This window comes from Accipiter gentilis, chromosome 12 (genome assembly GCF_929443795.1).
Source record: "Accipiter gentilis chromosome 12, bAccGen1.1, whole genome shotgun sequence".
Classification (NCBI taxonomy): domain Eukaryota; kingdom Metazoa; phylum Chordata; class Aves; order Accipitriformes; family Accipitridae; genus Astur; species Astur gentilis.
Window position 1 is genome coordinate 18,993,670 of NC_064891.1, and position 19,912 is coordinate 19,013,581.

Sequence of the window (19,912 nt, forward strand, 5' to 3'; positions counted from 1 at the left end):
AAGGTAGGAACAATTCAAACTACATGGGGAATGTGCTAAGAAACCTTTGTAGCTGCAAGTACCGTCCTTTTTTCTTGAATGAGACACTTGCCTTATTTAGTCTAAAGGCAAACCTGCAGGCTATGAAAAACACAGATACCAAGAATCAACAAGGGGCAGAGAGAACTGAAGTAGTGATTGAAGCTTAGCAAACAATTTATGCATCTGATTTAGCCATATTAAGTGCCCATAACAATAACTGTTTTCTCATACATTATCATTCAGTGATAACATTATTTCAATGTTTTGGTATTAAAAAGCATGAATAACCACTCATATTAGAAATTCAGACTATGCAGTTTATTGCAATTGGTCAGATAAGCTTCAAAATATTTCTCAAGTATTCTCAAATCAAGTTAGGACACAAGCATTCCCAGCACTAAATACTTATATGTGATCTGCATTACTGTGTCACTTGCATACAGTCCTGTAAAATCCCCCTCTCAATGCTTGGTCAGTATAACTTGAAAAAATAGATCATCAAACAAGATAAGTAAAGGATAAATTTGTCCTGATGTTTAGAAATGAGGGGGTTTGTGGTGTTTTCTGAAAAGTTAGGATGTCTGAATCTGGGAACTCAGACTGAATTGGCACCCTTGATCTGATCTGGGGCAAAATCCCCATACCCAACACTAGCAACAGAGCTGACAGGCAGACCAAGAAACCTATAAAACAACTAACCTATACTCGCATAACAGTATTTGTTCTTTATTTTATTCCACTTGGAACAGATGGTTTGCTACATCACTGAGAACTTTTGGTATGTCTACTTTTTTTCAAAGAACAGATTTCTGATATAATTAAATACTACCAGGAGAAAAAAAAAAAACAAAACCCAACAAGCAACAAAAACAACAAAACCAAAACAAACCACTTGGGATAGCATAATGTTGTGCATTTTATGGGAGAAATGGAAGTCAGTCCTTCCATTCATTTGTAAGGCCAGAACTTCTATCACTCAGAGAGCAGCACAGCATGTGAATTCCTACAGTCACAAATGCTTCCCTTGGAAAAGGGCTTAGAGTGCTTGACTGAACAGACCTGAGAAAACTTAAGGCCAACAGACTTGACTCCAAGGCACTGTCCTTAGTGTCATCACATGCAGGTGTTAACAGTTTTATTGAGCTGTCATCCTGATGCTGTTGTTGTTATGCCCTCTATTTATTCCACAGGGCTCTACCTCAACAGCCCTGAAGGCTTGGGACCTGCACCTAATCCCAGACTATACACATGGAGCCACAAGAACTTCATTCTAGCAAGAACAGCTGTCATTGACTCACTAAATTTAAGACCTCATAATATTTCCCCTCCCACACCCACCCCATTTGACAGGATTTACAAAGAGACATTAAAAAAAAAAAAAAAAGAGGTACAGCGCTACCTATGTGTTTAGTAATGTCAAAAGACAGCAGCTAGGTCTTCATTCTGGTATACATAGTTAATTAGATGCAGGAGTTAATGAGTTCAAGGTGCAGAGTACCTTAAAGCTATAGCACTTCCTACAAAGCATAAGAAAGTGAAAGAAAGCTTGTCAATGTTAAAATCAATGTATTTATATGAAGCTTTATGCTACTTATCTTTTAGCTTTATTACCATGAAGTCAGACAGCAAATATAATTTTAATTTATTGGAACCGTTTCATCATTTAGATAATGTATTCAAACACTTACTTGCTGAGAAGCTTAAAATTATCAAAGCCTAGAGGACATTTACAAAAGATTTATAATTATCTTTTTAGTTATGAAAAACTGTTTTAGAGAAAGCCAAGATCTGTTTTAAAGAATTTGCAAACAGCTAAATTCAAAGAAGCAATTCAGTTTGACTGTCCTAAACTCAAGGTGGCATGATCTACCTGACAGTTCTTTCCTGCTCCTCCACCCTACCCCCTTTTTTTATTCTTAACTACAGGAAACTGATAAAAATATGCACCATGAGAGTGATGATCTAGTCTGAACATAGAAGAATCACTAGTACATCCCTAGTTTTCATATTAAGCCAAAGCCAATAATACTACTTTAGTCACTTTTAAACACAGGTTTTTACTAAACCTGTAGATATTTCAGCCACTTGATTTTTCACTGCTAATTCAGCACATAGCTTCAATGTATTTTGTTTCATTTTATACATACAGACTCAAGAAACATGAAAGCTTTGCAATTTTAAAATACGCATTTAGTTCAAGCAAAAAAAACCCACAAACAAGAGGTGAATGCACAGAAACACCAAAAGCCTTTATAGTTTTCTTGTTTTGAATAAAAGTAACATGCATAATTGCAACTTTTATTCAAATATTTACTACCACCTGCACACACCATTTATTGTAGCACACCTACAATAAATTAGGCAATGATGCCAGAGCAGTTGTGATTTAACCTGTTCTTAGTCAGAATGGCTTTCCAGTTATGAAACTATGCAAAGGGGAATGTTCAAAATTTGGGTTTCATTGATATCACATACAGTATGAAAGGAAATTGTATCTCTGTTTTTTTAAGTAGGTGCCTGAAGTGTAGCTATGTCTGAGTACTATTTACACCAGCTACAGCTGAATTAAAAACCCGGTAAAAATAATTCATACAGGGACTTTCCCAGGGGGACAGGTGTAAGTTCTCCTTTCCTCTGTAAATTACAACTACTTCAATCTTATCTTTAGCTGTGCTTTCCATCTTTGTAGAAATATATTAGTCAAGATGACAACTGGTTAGCCACAGGGGTAAACCTGAAATAACCAAGTAGTTTCATGGGTTAGATAGCACATCGCTCCTCAGGTGTGCAAAAAACCCAAACCCCTTTCTCCTCTACCGAGCTCACTGAGAACTGGTCACTCCCCATCGTATTTTTAGAAGAAAGGAACAGAGAAAAAGGTTCATTTGTTGGTCCCTGAAGCAGAACACACACTCGGGTGTTGACTGTAGGGATTCATCCAGCAGTAACAAATTCAAAACTGTACTAGAAGCCACACTACTAAATATCATGTACTGCAAGTTTAGCAACAACTCTTCATTTCTTCTATCTAATGATGTGGTGTTTTCTTCGATTTTATTCTAATTTTTTTCATTGTAGTGCCATGCTATGATGAGTGCATGTTTCCCTATATAAAATGCGAAACCACTGACAAATCCAGATGTCAGGTTATTCTTGATATATCAGAGTAAATATTCGTTTCCATGGCACCAGTATGCGCTGGGAGCTCTCTCTTGTTTTAAATACTCCAGGGATTTTATACATCATCTTCAGTGTCAAGAAAAGATTGCTAGTAATATTTGACTGTCATAAGTAAAATGCACTGATAACCAATGGCAATCAAAGTATTAAAATAAACCAAGATCATGGTTTATTTTAATTGAAATAATTTTGAAAGTCACTGTTTAAGTAATCGCTCTGTTTTAATTAAAACTAACATTCAAAAACTCTTATTAAGGGATGGAAAAAAAGATATAGTCCCTCCTGAGGAGATCGGAAAGATTATTTTTCTTTAAATACATGTTAAGTGACAACAACACAGTGCAGAGTGTACTTCCAGGACTCTTCTGGGAATATCGACATCCCTCTAGCTGTAAATAATGTCACAGTTTTAACCTTGAGTTGAATACTAAAAGTTAGCAAGCCTGTACATGTTAAGGAGTGAGAAAAGAGCTTCACAAACTCAATATTAATTCACCACTTTGTTTCTAAATGTATTCTTTTATCAAATACAATTTAGGATGTATCTCTCTATGGACAGTTTCCCACCGCAGAAAAAAAATGTTTGTATGCTATAGTTATTACAGTAAACTAAGCATCTGAGCTTATAACTTCTGCATTTGTCATTCATAAAAGTTTTTTTCTTTCTTTCTTCCCAAGTGCCTCTCTGCTTCAGCTAATTCTTTCACATTTTGTCAGTAATATAAAGATACAGGTTTACAGTTAATTAGACACAATCAACAATGATGCCATATTGAACTACAACAGAAACAGATTTAACTTGGATCCAGGTCTACTGAAACAAGCACGGCATTCAAATTCTTCACTTGAATTTTCATCATAAATCTAGTACACAGTAAAGATCAAAAATGTGCACAAAATTGCTATTTTATGTGGGATTAAAGGAAATTACAGTTACATCTCTATATGAATACCTTAAAGAGACATCAAAAGCTACCAAATTCAGCTAAGGCATAAACTTAATTCCTAGTGGAAGAAAAATCTCCCTCAAGAAAGTAACTTAATTATCCTGTCTCCTTCGGTGATCCCCAACACGATACATCAACTAGAAAAGTTCAAATTCGGCAAAGCAACAGGCAAAAATAATTAAAAAAAATAGAAGATTGAAAAAACCATAGCATTCCAATTCTTTTAAATGGAGGAATAGAGGAATATTTTTTCCCTATTTATACTGTTCCATACATTATATTTATGTATTATATTACAAATCAGTATTGTTATTACCTCAGAAATGCATCTATATTACCAGAATCTTGCAAAAGGACCATTTTGAGTATTCAACCAGCTTTTAAGTTCTGGCCACTTCAATACCAACTCTTGGATTATACAGGATCCCAAATTCAGATACTAAGGTACATCATTCATCCAAGAGATGTTTATCTATTTAGCAAAAAGAAAATTTCTTCTGATAAGCGTGTATACATCACCAAAACGCAACACAACACCAGGTTCCAGTTAGGCCTCCCAGAAACAAGGACCCTCAGTTAGTGAGCTACTACCATAAAAGTAAGTGTGGAGACTTATGTCTGAGGGAATTCTGCATCAGATCCTTGGCTAAAGGAAAGGAGCTTTCCGTAAAGCTCCGTTTTGTGCCCTTCACTATATATTCTGAAAACCTCTACCTCAGCTAAAGCTTCATCTTCTAAAGTTTGCAAAAGCCTAAAGTAAGTAATAATAATAATACAGCTCTGAAAAGCCCATAGAAGCACTCATTCTTCTTGTAGAGTGCTGAGTTATTGGAACCATTAATCTACCTGCAGAACTGATTCAAAGCTTTAAAATACTTATGTTCATTGCTTATTGGTATTAGGTAACAACCACACATCCTCATACTTGTTGTGATATTTCAAATATGTAAACCTCAAAATACTCCTTTAAAATGAAACAATTTTGCACTCAAGTTCTACCTCATACTACATTTATAAGCTAGAAAGACACAGATATATAGTTACATATACATACATCCAAACACGTCAGCATAGAAACTGAAAAGTAAACTATCAAAGCAAAAAAAAAAAAAAAAAAAAACAACTCCATAGATAAACACATTTTTCTAGCTTCACCTCAATTTTTTTCAATATCTTACCAACATCACAGGTTTTTTTACTATTTATTCTTCAGAACTCAGCTTTATTCATTAATATTATCATTACCAACTCTTTTGAATCATCAAACTCACCTTATAGAATGCTTTCCAGTACACTTAGAACTTTATTGTTAGCTAGCTCCTTGAGAAACAAATGCAAGAACCTTCTTTCTCACCATCATATCTCCTACAAAAGCTTTTGAGGGTCTATTTAAAATTAACTGCCTGCTCTGCTAATTATCCTGTTCAGGTGGCCCAACTCAAAGCACCTGTGATAGATACACTGAGGGGAGGGTGAAAACAATAGGTTGGCTTTAAGGATATTTTCTACCTTAGGCCCTACACCGTAATACAATCTTTTGTATGCTAAATTCTTCCATGCCATGTTTCCTTCCATCAATTAAAAAAATCCAGTTAATAATCTACAGACAAAATGAGCAGGGCAGCTGCTGGTCCTTTTTGGTTTTTGTCCCCCACAGACTTCATTCTTCCCATGCCAGAAGGGTTACAGCATCTAATCCCTCATTTTACCCCTCCCTCCCCCTCCTAGGGGTTGTATGTATTCACAGTCCCTTCTAATATCGTATGAGGAACATCTGTGTCTACCTTCACCTCCACTACCTTTCTGTTCCAGTGTGGTCCTTTTTCCTTCAAGAGAGATTTTACATGCTTTATTTATATTTCTTGCTTTTATTCAATTTTCCCTACATTTTTCCTCATCAAGATTTTCTTTTTCTGTTTTGAGAAAATAGGCGACAATATTTTAAACTCTATATGGAGAACGGGCAGAGAGGAGTTTTGGGTGGCTTCTCTACAGGCAGAAATTGAGGTTGAATAGGCAGGAACTGAACAGTATTCTACAGATGAAAGAGACTACATAGACCGTCTTTTGAGGTCCTAGAAGTTCAGTGATTTACCCAGAATAGCTCTAACTGAACTAGTAGTGAAGTGAGAAAACTTGAAATACATTGCACAAACAGGTAGAATAAACCTTATTGACAAATAACACATCACACCAGAGAAGTCTTGAAGCATATCCCATCATAGGGCAACTAAGAATTGATGCTCCAGCCCTACGCCAACGGCAGATACTCTTTTCAACACCCTGGCTCTGCCCACCGAGCTCAGACCCCAAGGGCTGCTCCGTGGCTCCTGGCTCACTCCCTCCCTGCATGGACCAGCCCTGCTCCTGCTGTGCCCTGCCACTGCAGCAGGCTGATGAAGAACCAGCTGCATCCAAGGTAAAACTAATTTCTCAGATGGCACAGGTGTTCAAGCAGATCATGCAGACTTCAATTCCGCATGTGTAGTAGGGCTCCACTTAATTCTAAAATGTTAACAAATGTTTCTGATGTTGGCAGAAGGCATATAAATGCATAAGTATCTTGAAGTAGTGTTAAAACATAACTGAACATATATGATGATATTTTTTCTACTCAAAAGAACCTACTTGAAAAAATTGCTACTTGGTTTTTTTTTTTTTACTTCTATAAAGAATTTTTTCAGTGAGAAGGGCTTATTTCTGGGGAAAAAGAAAAAAGGTTATTTTCACTTTTAGAGGCTATTCTACCTGGATTTCTGCTTAGGAAAAAACCAAATATTTTTTTTTTTCTTTTTTAAGCTCGTTCTAAAATTAAAAAAAATTATAATATTCATATAAATAAGTAAACCAAAACATTTTTTATTTATTTTAATTAAATATTACATAATAATTTGAATACTACTGGAATACACTAATTGTTTTCTGGATGATACTAATTATTTTCAACCATGTTATGTAAGATTTGAAAGAACATTCATTTTCATTTCCTTTATCTTTTGCCAACAACCTTCTTTTCTTTAGACTTGTAATTATATATTAGTCCTGCCATTTATCACCTAAAATATCTGCATATTAACTCACCAAGTACCATTGTCAAATTCTGATCCTTAATGTCAGGATGTTGGACATCTCTTAAGCAATACATACAGTTGAAATGGCAGCTGACCTCAATACTGTGATACTGCTGGATTCCACACAACCTGCTTAGTCTCTTTATGCAAAAAAACCTCTCTTTGATTTGCAAGACGACTCTTATTCTTCCTTCTGATGGGAGCAATAGATTACACAGCAGCTTGATTTTTCCCTATTTGGTCTTTGACTAAAAAAACCTAAAAGTTATTTTTGACTTAACATGGAAGTAGCATCTTTCAGAATTTCTCACCTAAAAGGAATGGGAGTATAAACAATTGATTTGCAGAATTTTAATTGAAAATGAGCAGCAAGGTTTAAAATCTTCAAACAGCAGCAGAGAGAAATGTCAAATAACACACTCCCAGAGAAGAGGACAGGACAGTTAACTTGCAAAAGGAGACCTAAGTTTGTGTTTGTCTGCTTACTTGCTTCACAACAGAAATTGAGGTCTGCCACTTTACTGCTGAGTGCTAATGGACTATAAGGTATTCTGCATGAGGTCTGTATTGCATAAAGTGTTTTATTACTAAGTTAATGTAAAAAAGAGCCCAGGGTTTCACCTCTCACATAGGTGCCCTAAAAAAAAGGCTACAAAGTAATTTTCTCTGTCTCAATGAATATTCATTTAAGTAAAACAGTTTCTGCAGGAGACACAGCATACTAATATTCTGTATACCCAAATAAATAAGACAGTATTATGGCAGGGTAAAAATCTTGGTTCTATTTTCTTTTCCAATAAAGCAGAAGGAAGATTTGAAACTATGTCTCTCAAGCTCTAAGTATCGGAACTGGTAAATTAAATACTTTAAAAATCACCAGAGACCAGATATTTCCAAACAGACAGGCACCAAAGATTTCTCTACCTTGGCAACAATCTTTCCCGACTCTTTACAAGATTTGAGTCTCTAGCTAAGAGTATCTCTGGAAGTCCTTGAACAACTTATACAGTTTCTGTGTCTGCAACAAGATCTGTCTGGCAGAGGGCTTTACTAAGTACTGTCCTTATCCTTTTATGCCCCTTCCCATTGTTCTTGTCTTCTGATTTGTTCAAAATGCTTCCTTTTATTTTTTTTTTATTGTCCTGGGGGACACTGGTTATTTTTTGATGACACAAGCCCCTGTTGCCATATCAACTGAAGTCAAAAACAATGCCCTATTCAAGTATCCCGTTGTTACAAGCAGGAGCTTTATTTACATTAACTTCCCTCACAAAACACCAGAGAGCTCAAGGAAACATCATAACTCTCAAACAAGTAGAAAATACTATCAAGTAGATAACTTTCAGGATATTTATAAACTCACAGTTACTGTTTCTTTCACTGAGGCTTATGAAAAAGTATGCAAAAGTATAACCGAAAAGAATTCACAACAACTAGGCCCAGTGGATCAAAAAGAATTTAATAGAGGTCACTATACAGGTTTATTTAAATTTGGAGGTGTTCACTGGGAGAAATTAAGGGAAAGGAAAAAAGTAACAAGAATTTCTACTTTGGAAATTATTTCCAGTGTACATAAAAATATCTCGAGACAAACTGCATGTGGCTTTGTTAATCCTAGTATACATGGTTATCTGATAGATGCTTTTAAATATGGTTATCTTCATAACAGCTTCTCTACAGCATAGTAGGAAAGTGAGTTTGGTGTTAACTAATGTGGACTTTTCACAATCAAGTTTGAATTAAAGCCTTATAACTAACATCAGTAAGAAAAGGCACAGATTGGGGGGGGGGGGGGGAAGACTGAAAAGGAATTAATAAAAATTATTTTGTCTGGAAAAACATGATTATGTAGTTTAAACCCTATTATTTAATTAAATATAGAACAGAGTAAGCATTCAGTATTGCAAGATCATAACTTACTTGGCATCATGATTGAGAAAGACTAAAACAAAAGTCAGGTCCTGAGATACAGCATTTGCACAGATTAACAAATGGTTTTTTTACTCAAAAGGAAGTTCACAGAAACTACCAATATTTCTTCATAGATCTCCACCGATATGTTTGTCCCTTACTAGAAACAAAACGTGAACAAAAAAAAGTCTTGAAAATAACATTATATCTGTGAAAAGAATGGGATTGACACACAGGAGGCTTTTTAGCTATAAGAAATGTATCCTCTGGCCATCAGTGTCTTCCTGACATTTCTGCAAGTCTCAACCTTACCTGTCAGGAAAACTCTAGGGGAAAAAGACAGTTCATTCTCTGTTGGGAACTGGCTTGATGAGAAAGGACATGGGTCTATAGAAAAGTTGTGCGAGCAGAGTTCTGTGTGAAAGAATGTCAGCGTGGGCAGCAAGACTAGGCCTTGGCCGAAGACTCCTGGCTTTGCTGATATCAGGAGAAAAACAACAGCTGGTCTCGCTGTTATCAGGAGAAAGACAGGGACGGTGTGACTTTGGCATAACTTCATAAGTAACTTTTGAAGAAGTTCCCATGAGAAAGTTACAGAACACGCATAGCTGCAAACTACAAGTGGGTGTGTTTTAGTAATGAATAAACATTAGCAATGTACCAATCATATTAGGACTAGTAGGCATAATTATCGCAAACTGTGTAAATATGAGCTATCCATGCAAATAAAGTTGAATCACTTCTATCACTCATATTGGGTCGACTTATGTGCATTCCTCCGCCGCTCCAACAATTCTCCACACACTTTGTCAGCTGTCCTTCTTGTTGAGAAAACAAGTAACTGTCAACCGTCATGCTAGTTCTTGCAATCTGGATACCAACCCTGTAGTAACAGGACTGGGTCTCTTTCAAGTAAGCATCCAGCAACCCTTTAACATTAATAGGTTCATAAGCAAGGTCCCATCTTTGCTCAGTTGATGCAGCAGTAGCACCTTAGAAATTACAAAAAATACAGATAATTGAGAGTCACCACTGTCTATAGTACTCTTATTTGTTCAAGATCCTTTCAGAAGAAATGCATTCATTTTTATTTTCTTTTATACGTAAACACACTGGAAGGTACACACTGCAACTTGATGATGAGTGAAATCTGAATTGTAATACCTGTCTTTAGATATAATATGTCACACACAGTCAAAGTGTGTAATAGGAAGAGGTAGGAAGGAGACATTAACTGCATACGGACTCGGATATAAGCTACATGGCTATATATTGTTTTAGAATCAAAAGAATGGTGAGCACCTCAGCATGTATTGATCATTTTTAGAGCATTTAAAACTTGATTGAATGAGGAAAAAAAACCCAACAGACTTTTGAGATAAAGCATAAAGAGAAAGGTTTTGCAGACAGTCATGTAGGCTGGTGAAAAAAAAAATCAAGCCATATTTTCAAGACATATAACAAATAAAAGCAATTATAAGCTAATTGTAAATTATAGACACTTTTCCATTAAAGTTTATACACATTCCATTTGTTCACATTTCAGTGAGGTAAGAGGCAAAGCTCTTCCCCCCCCCGCAAAATATAGAGAGAATTCGTCCAGCAAATAACAAATAACTTGGAGAATATTTGCTAAAGATGTATGAATATTTTTCATGCATGTTTGTGGAAGAACAACTACTTTATTCAGATCAGTGAAATAAAAATTATGTGCTTGAATTAATCCTTGCCATCTCTGGTCTACTGGTTTTGGACAGTCTCCCTTATAAATGTAGAAACCATATGGATATATTCTCAAATTTGCTGCCGATATAAGTGGGCACAACTCCACTTGTATTTATGAAATCATGCCAACTTACTCCAACACTGATTCTGGCCCCTCGTATCTCAGTTGGAAGCAGCCCTAACTCATACAGCTCTATATAGCAATGGTAAGTCTCCAATTTTTCTTGCTTCAGAGATAAAAAACTGGTATAGCTTTATTGTATAGGGTCATTGATATTCTCCGGATCTAGCAGTGAATAGTCTATTAAATAAACTACATCTATTTTTCCATTTGTGAATTGGTTGAAAATAAGCTGGAGATGTCCACAGATAAATTATTGATCCAAAATGTAACCGTGCATAAGTTTTAAAGCAAAAAAAAAGGTCAAGTAGTGTTTTAAGGGAAAAAAATTCCTCAGTGAAAAGTTTAGTGGATTTTCTTAGAAGAGATGTATGCCTTATAGAAAATTGCATAAACTTGCTTCTATGAGGAATATAAAAACATGATTATAGGTTTAGCAGAATCTCCAAAGTTCTGAAATCTAAATGTTGTTTAAGCCACCATAGTCAGTAGTTGCTGCTAGACTCCATGAATAAATAATGGCAATAACAGAAACAAGACTGGCCAACATTCTGAAACAAAACCAAAACCTGATATATCTTTCCTTTTTTTCAGAATGTAAATAATGTCAACTGCAAAGAGTTTGGTGCAAGTTTGTGGATTGAGAAATATTGTTTCAGTATTGGATCTTGGGCACTGCACTCAGTAACTGCAAAATAAATCTCACACTTCTTTAAAAGTCTACATTAAAAGTCTTTCCTCTTAGAGTTTGGCACACCCTAAAACCGTGAATAAATCTTATCTGAAAACATCATATTATGCATGGATTCAATGTGAAGCATAAGCTCTTTCCAGGAACTTGTAAAGTACGGGTTGATCCTGGAAACAGACTGATATTCATACAAAACATTTGAGCCTTCGATCAAATTTTGCAGAAGCAATTGAGTTCCACATTTTAAAAAAAAAAAAAAATAAAAAAAATCAGGAAGCTTTGCAACTGAAGGCTTCACAGGTGTCTGGAGATGTTTCAATGTTTCATACAGTATTTGCTAGCTTGTTCTGAATTGTTTACATTATGGCTCTAGAGAATTTAGATTCTGACAACCTGATTAAAACTGGCGACAGACTCCGATAGACTAATTAAGTCTGGCACAATGTCATCTGCATAACATAAGTAAAACATATTTTGTCTAACAAGCTGAAAATAATTAAATGATACAACAGGATCTTGTGAAGAAGCCACCTATCTACACCCCTTTCCTGCTCTTTCTTTTTTTCCTCTTTTAGCTTTCCATTCCTCACCCCCAGTTCACTTCTAAGGAAACTTCTGCCATCATCTGTTGTAGCCTGCTGTTTCGGGATACAATGCAAGATTTTGAGACCTCCGTTCCACTGCGTTCATCTTCTATTCTATATGAACACAATTGTATATTATCCTCCATACCAGATTCAAACAGTACCAGAGCCTTGAAAAACAATGACAGTGATTATGGGAGAGCGGTCATAAACATCACAAGTTAGAAAACTAGGGAAAAAATCCCCAAACAATGTACTGGTGAACCAATTCCTATAAGTGATAGATACTTGACTAAATAGAGCAAAATTTCCCTCACTGGGTAAAATTGCTGATATTGAACAGTTATGCACTTAAATTCCCAAGGCAGGAGAAAAAAGGGGAAGGAAAGTAGAATTCATAAAGTAATAGCCTGGGCTGGAGAAAAAACAACCATAACAGAACAAACCGAGAACTCCTCCCTCAATGAATAATGTGATCATTTTGCATATTTCATATATTATTTTCACTAAAATAACCAGGGAACATTTTCTGAACAATGAGATTTGAACATGGGACTTCTCAGCATGGCATTTAAATACATTGCCCAGAGAAGGTGAGTATGCTCCATCCCCAGAACTGTTTAAAGTCAGGTTGGACAGGGCTTTGAGCAAGCTGATCTAGTGACAGATATCCTGGCCCATGGCAGGGGAGTTGGACTAGGTGATCTTTAAAGGTCCAACCCAAACCATTCTGTGATTCTATGATCATGGTAACATCATCCAGTCTCTGCAGCATATTTGTACAAATGATCTTTTATGTCAGAGTGTTTCTCTTTCAGTGAGATTTCAGGTTGGAGAAGCTATTTGAGCATTTTTCACACAAGAAAGATGAGAAGATTAAAAATCAGGGTAGGACTGTCCTGATGTCAAAGGACCCAAACTATAATAAAATTATGAATTAAAAGGAGTCAGATGAGATCTATCCACATGGTGAAAAATGATCTTAGAAAGTGAAGCAGAAATAATTACTTGAAAACAATAACCCTTTCAGTATGGTTCTCAGCTATGGAGTCTTGTACTTCTCTTCCATATGATGAATTGGAAGGAAAAAACCCTACAAACTGGATTTTCAAAGACTTCAGTATTGTCAAATTAAAATGATCATTTTTTTTTCCCTCATGCAGAAATGAATATATAGCATCATTAACACACTTGCATTTGGAATGATCAATGACAGAGTGCTTTAAGCAACTTTGTAAAAGAAAAATAGCTTAGCCTTTGAATTTTTTATTAATGAGAACTATAAGCAGAACTTCCTGTTTCCCTTTCCATAATTTCTGGCAATGTACATTCTTACATTTGAATTTCATAGGTAACTCAGAGACCAATTTTTTGATAAATGTTGTGAAGTTTATGCCTTTGGCAGGTGAAATAAAAGCCTAGCTTTCTAAGAGAGCAACCTGTTAGGCTAGGAGTTTTTTGAGGGAAGAATCTAAACCTTTCTCCATTTCTATTAAAAAAAAAATAAAAAAAATTGCTATTCCTTTAATTAAGGTTTTCCTGCCTTTGAGATTAGGAACATGATGGAGAAGCATAACTAGGAAGACATAAAGACATGTAAACGAATTTCAGTATAGGGGGACCCTAGATGGCTAGTTGTTTGAAGAGAAGATACTAAATATCAAAGCTGTGTTTTTAATGATCTTGAGCATCCTCTCTCCATATACCCAGAAATTTCAACAAAGCAACTGTACCCATTATGCAGCATATACATATGAAATTCACTTCTTTTCACTAAAACCTAAGCAGAGGTTTCTATGAAAGTAATAATCAGACACTAAAATATTTTGACTCAAATTTTAACATATGCAACTGGGTGCATGTTTTCTTTCTCTAATGTAATAGAGAGAATTAAATGTTTTACTTATTGCGTTTATAGTGCAAATCTCTTTTGTCAATTTCTGCTTCACTCTATAGTTTGTTCTAACTGCTTTTTGTTATCTGTCCTTTTTTTGCATAATAAACTGGTGTTTAAGCAACTGAATCTAGATCTGGCAAAATTAAACTTAACATTGCAAAGCTGGACACTTCCAGTATCCTAGGCAATATAGACACTAACATACTGTGAATAAAAAAAATGGTATATTTGCTCTCATTTATAGTCCCAATGAGAATTCTGAGCTCAGAGAAGGATTTTGAAGGAAGATACAAGGAGTGGTATTAAAGAGATACAGTCTCCTTTTATATATTTTAGAAGGAAAATTCTAATATAATACAGAATAAAAACATAAAGGAAGAGGGAAACTAGAAATGTTCTTTCTTTTTCAGGTACTCTGAGCATTTTATAGGAGAATTGCAATATAATATTTCTAACAGCATATACAGACTTGGTCCATTTACCATGCTAATTTACTATAGCTCTGTAAACCCAATGTCTTCCATTTAATTTCTGGTGAACTCCTTCTCCTGTCTTTGCTCATTTCTTTCACTCTGCTAAAAAAGATTTCTGCCTCTTTTCCTATCTCATTCTTCTCATCTTTCTCCTTATCTCCTGTTAATCTTTGTTCCCAGCTGCATCTGACAGGAACATACCCTCTCTTATAGACATAGTTATTCATTCATACACTGCTCAGGATATAAAAGTACCTTAAATTATCTTGTTAGCTAAGTAATGAATAGAAAGATGGCTAGACTGATCAATGTAGTGCAAACTGGGAAATGAAGTATAAAAGGGGCTTGACTCCACTGGTTTGGTTTGGAAGAAGAGGGCCTGTTTTCTGCAAATGCCAATTCCAGTACCTTTGCTAGAGATAAGATTGAAAATTTGATGTTTCACTCAGTTTACTAATGCATCTTATAGCATTGTAAGATGAAATAGCAGACTGAGCCTTATGTCATAGCTATGAAAATGAGAACAAGAGATAAAAACACTCTCTATAGGAAATACTGTTCCAGGATCATCAATGGTATTTCAACATTAAGGGGAAATGCTGTTAAGCGTTCAGTAAAATTCCTTGCAATGAAAAAAGCTTAATGCTGTTTCTGGATAATATTTGTGTGCTGTGCCTTGTGAAGGTGGGTTGGGTCAACCCAATAGACATGCATCTGGAAGACGACACTACTGCAAAGGACAGATTGATGAGCTTCTCTTGCATACATACTGCTCTTAATTGTTTTTCAGGTTTGTCCCTGACGTTGGGATAGCAGGGGAGAATATATAGAAAACATGCTGAAAACCTAATACATACATAATTAGAACAGAAGCATTTAGAACAGTAAATAGAAGTTCTGTACTGATAAAATCATAGAATGTCAAAATAGAAAAGTGAAACAGTGGGAATATGAACTGAAGAAGCAATTTGCCCGAGGTCTTGTAAGGCTGTTGTCCCCAAAAGCTGCCAGCTGTTCTAAAACGGACTTCACCCTTTGCTATGTATCATACTAACTACATAGTACTCAGCATGTATCTGCTAATTTAAGGGTTATTTCTGCAGCATCCAAAATAACCTTGCTTTTAACCGAGAGGGAGTGTAATAGGTTAGTCTTTTTTTACTATTATTTTTGTTGTAATATTGAGGTTGTCTAGGAACCATCTGTATTGATCCTGACCAAGAGACCATTGCACGTTTAGGAGTCAGTGATCCACATAATGCTTAACCTGAGCAGCCACAGGCCTGTGTTGTGCTGCACAAACCCTTTGGCTGCTGGATAACATCACCTAGCTCCTTGTAGCAGAAGAGCCTGCGGGCAGCTCCTGTTGGGTACCAGCCGTTACACCACCTGCCTGGCCTTGCATTTAGCTAAAAGTACAGTCAGAAGTTCTCATGAGAAGGTTCTTAAGGAGTAGGGTTGCTTTCTTGTAAGGAAATAATATGTTAAACCAAAGGACCAAAATGGGGGAGCTTCTCTCCACAGACAGGATCTACTCTGCTCTGTGCAGCATGACATGGGAAAATCCATCTGGTCTCTGTCCGATGCTGCACGAGCACAGGGTGCCCAGCATCTGAAGGAACGTAAGATTTACTCACTGTCTATATTCCTCTTCTTATTCTGCCTTATCAAATCAGCTATCTTATTAAGCCATTTGTTTGGGGGCCTTTCCTATTGAGATACAGAAAGAACCCTGCACCATCTCTCTGTCTCTCTCTCCCCGCCCCTGACCCCAGTGCAGAACACCATCTAACAAGTCACCTCACAAATAAACAAGAAAATAAATAAATAAATGACATCATAAAGGTTAACGATGCCCTTCTTAACTGCCTTAAGCACTAAACTACTCCAGTGGCTATGAAACAAATCATCAGAGGTCAACCAAAGTTGGTCATGGTGAATTCCAAGCTTTACCTTCTGACTTTTGCAGAGCAGGCTGTATTTACCCCCAAATGGAAGACAATTTATATGGTACAATAACCATAAAATGGATGAAGGTTTTTCAGGGATATTGGAGGTTAGTAAGCATCAGGTTTTATTCTTAACGGAATACTTTTTTAGAAAGATCACAATTTCTACAGAAAATAATGACAGAATTTAGTATCAAAGATGTCAGGAATGAAGACCACATGGTTATTGTGAGAAATAACATTTAACCTTTCTCTTGTGGCTGATGGAGGCCAATGCAGTATTTTATTATCAACATTGGCAGGTGATTTATTACCACTGTTTCTACTCCAGTAAAACCACATTAGGCTGTGCTTGATGTATCATTTGTTATCTTCAAACTCCCTATACACTTTCTGCATGCATAATCTCTTTCTTGTAACACACTTCAACAGAAAATGGTAAATATTTAAGTCATGATTCCAGATTCATCAAAAGCTTAGGGACTGAAATACAGTGGCTAAATGGATTGTGCCAGACAATACTTGATGCCAACATAAAGCTTAAGTCTTGCAAAAAGTGATGTAATACATCTGAAACATCAGCCACGCATAATAGTGCATTAAGGTAGATTCAGGAGTGACAGAAAATAAATCATTAACAGACTTCAAAGGAGAACAGAATTTTATAGAATAAATTCAGGCCAGCTACCACAATGCCATTTGCTTGTGTAACAGTAAATTTTACATCAAGAAATCTATGAAATAACTTTTCAGATACAACTATAATAGGATTTGTGCCTGGAGTCCTTGGAGCACAAAGGGATTAACGGCAAAGCTTCCATTAACTTCAATAGGGCCAAGTATTTATGTTATATTTAATAGTCAAAGGTTGTTACTTGGGTATTAATGGAAATACAAAACCATCCAGCTAACTTTTCTATCCTGTTCTCGTGATTACCTTAATACTCCTCATATACTCACACATATTTTTATAATAAAATAAAAAAGAACTACGGAAGGATATCAGGAACAGAGCATGAATACTGCTGGTTGCTAGAGATACGCCTTTTTGACACTCAGCATTTTGCCTACTAGGCACAAAAGGATAAAACAAGAATTCTGGCAATTTTTGCATCACTGTTTCCACTTCATTTGACTTTCACCAAATTGCATCTTTACATTTCCCTGCATTTCATAAGTGAGGACATATGACAAACATTTTAATCAGTACAAGGAGAAGAATGTAGAAAACTTGTTTTTACTGTTGCAACTTTCTTGCAAGACCTTTGGCAGCTTAATGTAACATACACAGTAAATTATGGGTTTTTTTCCAATTAGAAAGTGTTTTACTTCTGATGAAATTTTGTCTGTTATGCATCTGAATTGTAAACCCATCTGAGGACGCTTGACTTCAGTGAAAGCTCAGATCAGAACCAACACTGACACCCACTCTCGCTTAGGAAATGAAATGGATATTAGTAATAATAAAATATGCATATTTGTCTGAACAGCTACTTGTAGGATTTGTATAGATCTCAGACTGAAAATTCAGTCACAGTGCCCTTACATATATTGCGTTAAATATCATGGTAATTCAAAAGCGACTGTCATTATAATGCCTCCTTTTCTTAGGAGGAAGTTCAAGAGTCACAACAAGTGAACAAAAAAACCCTCGGCATCTTTTAATCAAAGACCTTTCTTATCTTGTCTAAATTTTGTTGTTGGATATGCAATGGAAAAGGCCAGGGTCTGCAAATGAAAATGTAGCAAGTTGTGTATCATCACAATTCAGATCTCATAGAGCTTTCTTATTTCTCTAGATCTTCAGGATTAATTCTTTTCCACATCTCTGGGAAGAACTGCATCCACACAGATCATTGCTAGAGAATCTGAATATTAAAAGTAAATGTATAAAATTAAATTGAATAGCAAGAGGCCATAAGATTATCCTATAACTGAAAGGGATTTATTGATACAGAAAAATGTTACAAGTAGTATCTGGTGTCTGACGCTCTGAAGAGTGATGCAAAAGGTTGAGACCCAGGTGTAGAATACAGAACATTTTAACTTGGGGGACAAAAACGCTGTAGGAAGTATATGAAGAACCAAAGTCCTGAAAGTGATGTAGATCTGCATTGCAGATGATAATACTGCTTCAGCAAATATTTTATCTGATTGAACCCTTATAAAAGCCATCGCATTTGTATAGAGATTTTTCATCTGTTTTCTTAAGGAGACAAGTTTTATAAAAATGCTCTGTCTCTTCTCTGCCCAACAACTTTTCAATCTCTTGGACAATTTCTTCTTAACTTGAGAGATGGAAACAGATTAGTACTTCCACCAAGGAAAATTCGCAGCATGTTACCCTCACATTTTTCTGTATGCCTGCAATGTGAGGTCAGGTATATTATTAAAACTATACATGGAAGAGAGAGATTAGGAATACCTCACTGAACAGAGTTCATCTCTTATTAGATATAGGGTAACCCAACCATGAGACAAAAAGCAAAACCCATCTTCTAAAAATTTCATTGCTCAGTCAACTACTTGTCTAGTCATATCTATCCCAGGAAAGTCAAATGAAGTATTTCTTAGTTTTGCTTGAAAATGTGCAATCTATCACCTTGAGACTTAAGATTTTTGTCACTACAGTTGAGAAAGATAAACTTTTTTTTCTGAAAAGCACTCAGGAACTAAAGTTCATACAGTTAAAACAAACAAAACACAATGAATATTGTATAGTCTAGGTAATAATTCCTTCAGCTTTTCCTTTTGAAGTGTTTTATCTCTTCTGATAACAAAAAATCATTACTTGTCTCATTAATATAAAGTCTTCCTTGATAATCAAGACATATCTTTTTATATGTAAAAACAACAATTAAAATATTTGTTAATATCAGCCAAACCCCTTCATTAGAATTCCACTGTTATGAAAAAAATAATTAATGGAGATATTCCTCTTCTAGCTATCACAAATTAAAAAAACCAAACAAACAAAAAAAAAAAAAAACAACAAACTTATTTTATAAGAAAAATATTTTGAGGGCCAGAACAAGGTGTCTGACTTTGTTGATGGCAAGGAATTAACTTTGCTTGTAGCTTTTCTTTTTTTGTCTTTTCAAAGGCTGCTAAGGACATATTAATTGTTGAATAACAAGAAAACTTCAGAGTAGTCTGTTTTACCCTTGTCTAACAGTTTCTTCTGCTTGGAACAGTTCCTACTACATCACACGCATGTACTATGTTCTGCTTTGAAGTCTCATTAGATATGTATGAGTTCATAGTTTAACAAACTGTTGAAATATCTTTTTCAAAAGCTCTGCTTGGCAGTGTGATATTTGACTAAACAAGTCAATTAAACTG